General features: G+C 52.0%; 1 protein-coding gene across 2 annotated transcripts in view; it reads left to right on the top strand.

Annotated features, from left to right (window-relative positions):
- The first annotated feature begins 1837 nt into the window (after positions 1-1837).
- The window catches only part of DTX2 (deltex E3 ubiquitin ligase 2), a 36177-nt gene continuing 31074 nt past the window's right edge, over positions 1838-6940 (top strand). Inside the window, exons 1-2 of one of the 2 annotated variants that reach the window (XM_059414644.1) lie at positions 1838-1963; positions 3179-3345. The gene's annotated coding sequence lies outside the window, so the exon portion shown is untranslated. Of the gene's footprint in view, positions 1964-2115; positions 2205-3178; positions 3346-6940 lie in introns of those variants that run through there. The other variant, XM_059414645.1, reaches the window with a different exon arrangement.

Raw genomic sequence — 6940 nt, 5'->3', positions numbered from 1 at the left:
CGCCTGGCTGGCTCATTCAGTACAGTGTGTGACTCCTGATCTCAAGGTTGTGAGTTCAAGCCCCACGTGGGGCGTGGAGCCTACCTAAAAAAAAAAAAAAAAAAAAAAAGAGGATGATGTTAGTACCTACCTCATGGAGAGGATTTACTATGAGATGATGCATGTTTAGTGCTTGCCACATACTAGGTGCTTTGGAAATGTAGATGGTTTGGGCTCAGAATACGGAGATTCTGAGAGAAAGGAAATGTCCCCCTTCTAACCTGTAGCCACTGCTGTCACCTAGTGTAAGTCACAGCTAGAAAGTCACCCTTCAGTTCTAGAAAGAGGGCTGGCATCATGGGGGAGAATCTGACTTTGGTGCCTCCCCAGACTCAAGGCTTATATCCTCAAAGTCGGGTCCTGGGTCATGAAGAGTGCTGGCCTAGGGTCCCAGAAGTGGGCCTGCCACAGGCACTCCTTCCCCCATTTCACTGACTTTGGGCTTCCTTCTCTGGCTTCCTTTTCTTTTTTTTTTTTTTTAAAGCTTTTATTTATTTGACAAATCACAAGTAGGCAGAGAGGGAGGAAGAGAAAGAGGAGGAAGAAGCAGGCTCCATACGAGGCAGAGAGCCCGATGCGGGGCTCGATCCCAGAACCCTGGGATCAGGACCCTAGCCAAAGGCAGAGGCTTTAACCCACTGAGCCACCCAGGTGCCCCATTTTTTCCCCGCTTTTCTATAAAATAAAGTTTTGAACTGAGTGATGGGGGTAGGGATGGAAGGAGAGGTCTCTTCCTTAAATCCCTGATGAAATCTGAGTGACATTATATTATGTAAAGATACTCAACTTTAGTCCAAGATTCAAAGAACTCCAAACTCCCAAACTACAATGTGCAAGACTGTATGTGTGACCTGTATGTACACGGGTGTGAACATTTCTGTCTGAGCATATTTTGGGAATAGCTTTCTTTAGCTCTGTAAAGGAGGTCTGTGATCCCAGAAGAATAGTCACCATCCTGGTTCAGGCCTTCTATCTGGACTACAGCAACAGCCTCCAAATTGGTCTCCCCACTCCTTTCTCTGTCCTTTAAACCTATCCTCTACCTACCACACAGGGTATCCTTCTAAACTGCAGCGCTGGCTGTCATTCCCTTGCTTGAATCTTCCTATTGGCTCCAGTTGCCTAAATTCCTTGCATGGGCATTTAAAGACAATCATGATCTCACCCAGCCAGCTCCCCACACTCATATCCTGGTGCATTCTAATCTATTTTCTCTGTCCTCAGCCCCTCTGTGTCCTCTCCTGCCCTGGCCACAGGGAACGTTTCTCTGCTTCCTGAATGCGTCAAGCACTTTCACAACTCTCTTCCTTTGCAGGAACGTCCCTGTACTCCATCTGACAAATCCTGTATGTGCCTCAAAATCCAACTCAGGCGTCCGACCCCTTTGTGATGTCTCCCTGACACCGCGCCCCCCCAAATTAACCACACCCTTTGTGCTCCAGCTCTTGTGCTTAAACACATTTATCCCCCTGAACTGTGATTACGTGTTTGAGTGTCTGTCTCCCCAAGTAGAGATGAAGCTCTCCAAGGAGAGAAACCAAGTTTCTGACTCATGTTTTAATCCCCAGTGCCCAGCACAGGGCCTGGCACCACGTATGTACGGTAAAGACTATCTAAAATGAGTCAATAAGTTAATGAAGGAAGTCAGTGAGTGAGCAGACTAAGAAGGAAGAATGCATACACCTGAACAGGTGCGTGTTGGGTTGGGTCCCGCCCCGCCCCCCACCCCACGGAACTACATTTCCCAGAAGGCCGCGCGTCCTGCGCACGCGCACCCGAGCGCTAGGAAGCTGCGACGCCGAGTTTCACTCTGGCTACCTCCTCAGAGTCGGAGCTTCAGTCGGAGCCGTGCCCAGGCCGAACCCGAGCTGTAGCCCGAGCGCGGCGGTGCCCTCCGCCTGCCCCCTCGCCTTCCTCAGCTTCGGTGAGAGGGGCGGGCAGGCCACCTGCCTGTCGTCAGGGCTGGGGTCCCGGGGACGCGGGGGAGACGGAGCCGAGCTGGGACCGGAAGGGGGCGGGCGTGGGAGTGAGGGCGGGCTGGGCCGGGCCGGGGACGAGCCCCGGGGTGAGGTCCGGGGGGATTGGGAGGACCCGCCGCGGCGCTGGGGCAGCAGGAGGCGGGAGCTGGGGAAATCGGACGCGCTGGCAGCTTGGGACAGGGCTGGGTGCGAGGGTGGACGCCGGGTGGAAGGCGAAGGGCTGGAAGGGGGAGGGGCGCAGACCCTGGGAGTTTGGGGCGGTCGCGAGGAGGGTACCCCTTTTCCCACAGGGCGGGGGTCGAGGGCGGTAGGGATATTGCCACCGAGCTGCGTGGTTCGCGGTGTGGGTTCTGCTGGGCTCTGCCTCCGGGTGGACGCCTCGCTAGAGCCCGGGGCTGGACTTCGGAAGAGTTTGCCCCCGAACTCCGCTTCCCTCGCCTCAAGTAGGGGTCGCCCCGCCAGGAAACTCCTGTTTCTTGGGGCCCTGGGTTAGCTTTTGAGGGGTGCATAATGTATGTTGAAGAGGGTTTAGAAGACGCTCTTTTCTGAAGCCGCCCTTTCGTGGGTCCCCCCCGCCCCCCAACTCCCCTCCAGCCAGCTGCTCTCCTCCACACTGGTTCCACTTCCCTAAGTGCCGGTAACAATGGAAATAGTGTGTGCACAGGCGCTTGGACCGTTAAGAATTAACTCGGAATATTTCTGCCTGCCATCCTGACTCGTCAATAGAGGAGTTCTTTTAAGGCGGACTTTCTGGGAGCCAAAGTCAGGCTTTACCATCGTGCTCACGATAACGAGGTCTCCTGCTCATGCGCTGTGTGACCTTGGGCCAACTTTTACCCTCTCTGGTGTGCTCATTATCCTGGATACTTAACACTGTACGCTGGCTTATTCTGAAGTCTGTTTACGCCTTCCCGTGAAAGAGCTGAGGTGTTCGTTTTTTGTTGTTGTTGTTGTTGTTTTTCCTCTCTGTCTCCTTGATTATTGAGCAGATAGAGAGGGAGACTGTTGGTTGTACTTTCTGCCCTGCCCAGGCTGTTGGAAAATAAATCCGGTGGTTTCCAGGCCCCAGCCGTGGCGCACAGACCCAACATCTGTGCATTCGTTTTCACTGACTGCCGTTTCTCAATTTAAAACCCGATCATCTTTTTCCTTGTTGGCAGAGGTGCCCTGGAATTCGCCTGGCCGAGTCCCCAAGGCTTTCCGATTTGCTCAGTTTCTGTGGTTGGCGTTTTCTGTCAAGATGGGAACTCAAACAAGTCACTCCTCCTAAGGATCTAGTGTCTTCGTCGAGAAGAGACAGTTGGTGCCGGCCCTCCCGAGAGAAAAGGTAAGAGCCACGGGGACGTCTCATTGCTGGCTTCTGGGTCTGGTTTTTCAGTAGAAGAGGTGGAGCCCGGGGAGGGTAGAATTTGAGGCCTCCGCGATGAAAGTCGGCCTTGGGAGTCGAGTGTTGATTGCCAACTGTCTCAAATAAAGTCAAGTGCTTTCTTGCCAAGGGCTTCTCCTGTTTAACCAGTCCTAGAAGATGCTTTCCACAGTTTCCACTCAAGGCATAGCTTTACGGGGTGAGGGACGCAAGTCATGATTTCTGCATCTGAACTGGACATTGGTATTTCTTTTGTTGCACGAACACAACTGGGTGCCTCCTTTGTGTCAAGCCCCGTACCCAGCGGTGGGGCACCCTGATGAGCGACAAGGGCTCTGTCACCTTGGAGGTCATCATTTGGTGGAACAGACAGACGGACCGTAGACGGTGGCAAGGTGTTGTCTGTGTGCTGTGTGTTGAGGCAGGAGGAATCACAGGGCAGAGCCCCAGCCCCCCCGGTCCGCTAACCCCATTTGTTCAGGGAGTGGTAGGAGGGAAGGTTCCGGAAGAGGATAGCTTAAGGTGAGTTGTGAAGGGGTAGGACTTGAAAAGGAGGGGAGAAGCCCAGCAGAGGAGTTGGCGTCTGCAGAGTCCGGAAGTTACCTGGTGCGCCTAGGCCACCGGAAGTAGCTCCCTGTGGCTGGGCCAACTAGGGCTGGGCGTGGGGTCGAGGAGGCGGTGAGGTAGGCAGAGGGCTGAGTGTGGAGGGTTTTGTGGGCGGTGCCAAGGCTCTGGGGAGCAGGATTTTAGCAGAATTCCATGAGGGCATTTTAAACGAGCTCACGGGCTGGAAAGTACGGGATGGATTAGACCGGATTATGCTGTTTGTGACTCTTAGCTTACACCACGCCAGCTTCTGATAGACGGGGAATAGACATGAGACATTGCCTTCAGTTTGCTGATAGCCTCCTTGAAGAGATAGAATGGACGTGGAGAACCGTGCCGGGCAGACAAGGGCTGTGGAAGTTGGTAAGAGGGTGTTTTCTTTCCGTTGGGTGCCTTGAGGCATCATGGCCATGCTGTTGAAACTGTTGTTTTGTTTTGTTTCGTTTTTTAAGATTTTATTTATTTATTTGACAGAGAGAGCGAGAGAGCACAAGCAGTCAGAGCAGCAGGCAGAGAGAGAGGGAGAAGCAGGCTCCCCACTGAGCAGGGAGCCCGATGTGGGGCTGGATCCCAGGACCCTGAGATCATGACCCGAGCTGAAGGCAGTCGCTTAACCAACTGAGCCACCTGGGCACCCATGGCTGTGCTCTTTATTTATTTATTTTTATTTATTTATTTATTTTAAAGATTTTATTTATTTATTTGACAGAGAGAGATTACAAGTAGGCAGAAAGGCAGGCAGAGAGAGAAAGGAGGAAGCAGGCTCCCTGCTGAGCAGAGAGCCCGATGCGGGACTCTATCCCAGGACCCTGAGATCATGACCTGAGCCGAAGGCAGTGGCTTAACCCACTGAGCCACCCAGGCGCCCGGCTGTGCTCTTTAAACTGGGTCTTGGAAGGATGGGTAGGGGGAGGACGAGCGGCCAGGTGGGCAAATTCTGCATGGAGCCAAGGCACGGAGGTGGGACAGCTGGGTATATGCCCGGAGGAGAGGGGCGTTGTCACTTAAACTGTTGGGGACAGTTGGGTTGGGGAAGGGGAGGCGCAGACCAAAAGAGGGTACTGAAGGCAAGCGCGCTGGCAAATACTGGTGATAGGGAGGGACCAGATCGCAATGGGCTTTCAGTGTCAACCCAAGGAACTTGAAATGTGTTCCGGAAGTATACTTCGGGAGACTCGGTCTTGCACGTGGCTCTCAGGTGGACCAGGAGGGATCGCTGGAGAAGCCAGCTGGAAGAGAATACTTACCAGGGTGAGAGGCATTCAGGTCTGAAGCCGATGCTGGCAGCAGGGGGTGCTGAGGAGGTGAGGAGAGAGGACAGAGCAGCCATGGCAGCTGCAGGGCTATCGGGGAAGGGGTGAAGAGCGAGAAATCCAGGTTTTTCTCCTAACTGCCTGGGGCAGGGACTCCGGCGGGGAAGCAGAATTAGGAAGAAGGTGAGTCAGGCTTCAGACATGGAAGGTGCCCAAGGGGCCAACAGGAATGGGGCCACGGGCTCCACAGAAACTGGGTGCCAGGGCTACTGCTTGGTTCTTGGGATAAGATGTGTTTGTTTTAATGTTTACCTTGGGTAAACACAGAGCTGGGTTAATTCACACTCATCACCGTTCACGCGTGGCTTGCTTTTATTTATTTCCTAAGGGATTTTTATTTTAAGATTTTATTTATTTATTTGACAGGCAGAGATCACAGGTAGGCAGAGAGGCAGGCAGAGAGAGAGGAAGGGAAGCAGGCTCCTCGCTGAGCAGAGAGCCTGATGTTGGGCTTGATCCCGGACCCTGGGACCATGACCTGAGCCGGAGGCAGAGACTTTAACCCTCTGAGCCACCCAAGCGCCCCTCCTAAGGGATTTTTAATGAAGGTAGCCAGCCCCTGCATTCCATTGACCCAAACCAAAAACTTGAAAGGAAAGTATACGTGTAATCCTCTGATCTTTCTCCCCATCCTGAGCTAACCAGTATCCCCTCGCTTTCGGGCAGTTTTATCATACCTGTGTGTTTCTAAGGGAAAAAAAAAAATACATTGTTGAGATTTATCTGAATTATCGCCTGTCATCCTCTGGTTCATTTGTTTTCACTGCCGAGTAATCCGCGGAGGGAATACAGGACAGTCATGCATCTAATCTCCCGCTGATGGGCACGGAATTGTGCCTCGATTTCTGCTATTGCAAATGTGCTGCTCTGGACGTTTCCAGGAACATCTGTAGCACATGTGCAGAAGGTGTTCTTGGATATGAACTTTTTGCTGGGTGATAGGGTATATAAAGGCGCCGCTCTCATAGACAAAGCCAGACTGTTTTCTCAAGTGGTTGTACCAGCGTGTGTGTTCCCGTTCCTGCGTCACTCTCTACAGGCCGACTTTATTTTTGCCGATGGAATGGGTATAAAACGGGATCTTTGGGATTGTGATTTCTGTGTGCCTGACCCTGACATGGGATAAAAATAAGCTCGTTGGCATACGTGTTTCCTGTGAAATATTTGCTCGTGATTTTTGCCAACGTTTGGTTATTTATTGATTGTAACGGTTCTTTACAGATTCTTGATTTTGATCCGTTTGTTCATATTGTGAATGTTTTCTTTTTTCTTCTTTATTTAAGCCATCTTTTGTTGAACCATTCTTAATTTTAACGTAGTGAAATTTTGTTGTTGTTTTCTTTTGTAGTCAGTGTTCTGTGTCGTGTTTATTTCATTTATTTTATTTTTTGTTAAGGTTTTATTTATTTGTCAGAGAGAGAGAGAGAGAACAAGCAAGGGGAGCAACAGGCAGAGGGAGAGGAGGAAGCAGGCTCCCCGCTGAGCAGAGAGTCCGACGCGGGGCTCGATCCCAGGACCCTGGGATCATGAGCTGAGCGGAAGGCAGACACTTAACGGACTGAGCCACCCAGGAGCCCCTCTGTGTCTCGTTTAATACCTCTTTTCCTGACCTTAGTCCTTGCCTTTAGGACCCTGTG

Source organism: Mustela nigripes, chromosome 11 (genome assembly GCF_022355385.1).
Source record: "Mustela nigripes isolate SB6536 chromosome 11, MUSNIG.SB6536, whole genome shotgun sequence".
Lineage (NCBI taxonomy): Eukaryota > Metazoa > Chordata > Mammalia > Carnivora > Mustelidae > Mustela > Mustela nigripes.
The sequence above is the reverse complement of the archived record's forward strand: the minus strand, read 5'-3'. Positions and strand labels throughout refer to the sequence as shown.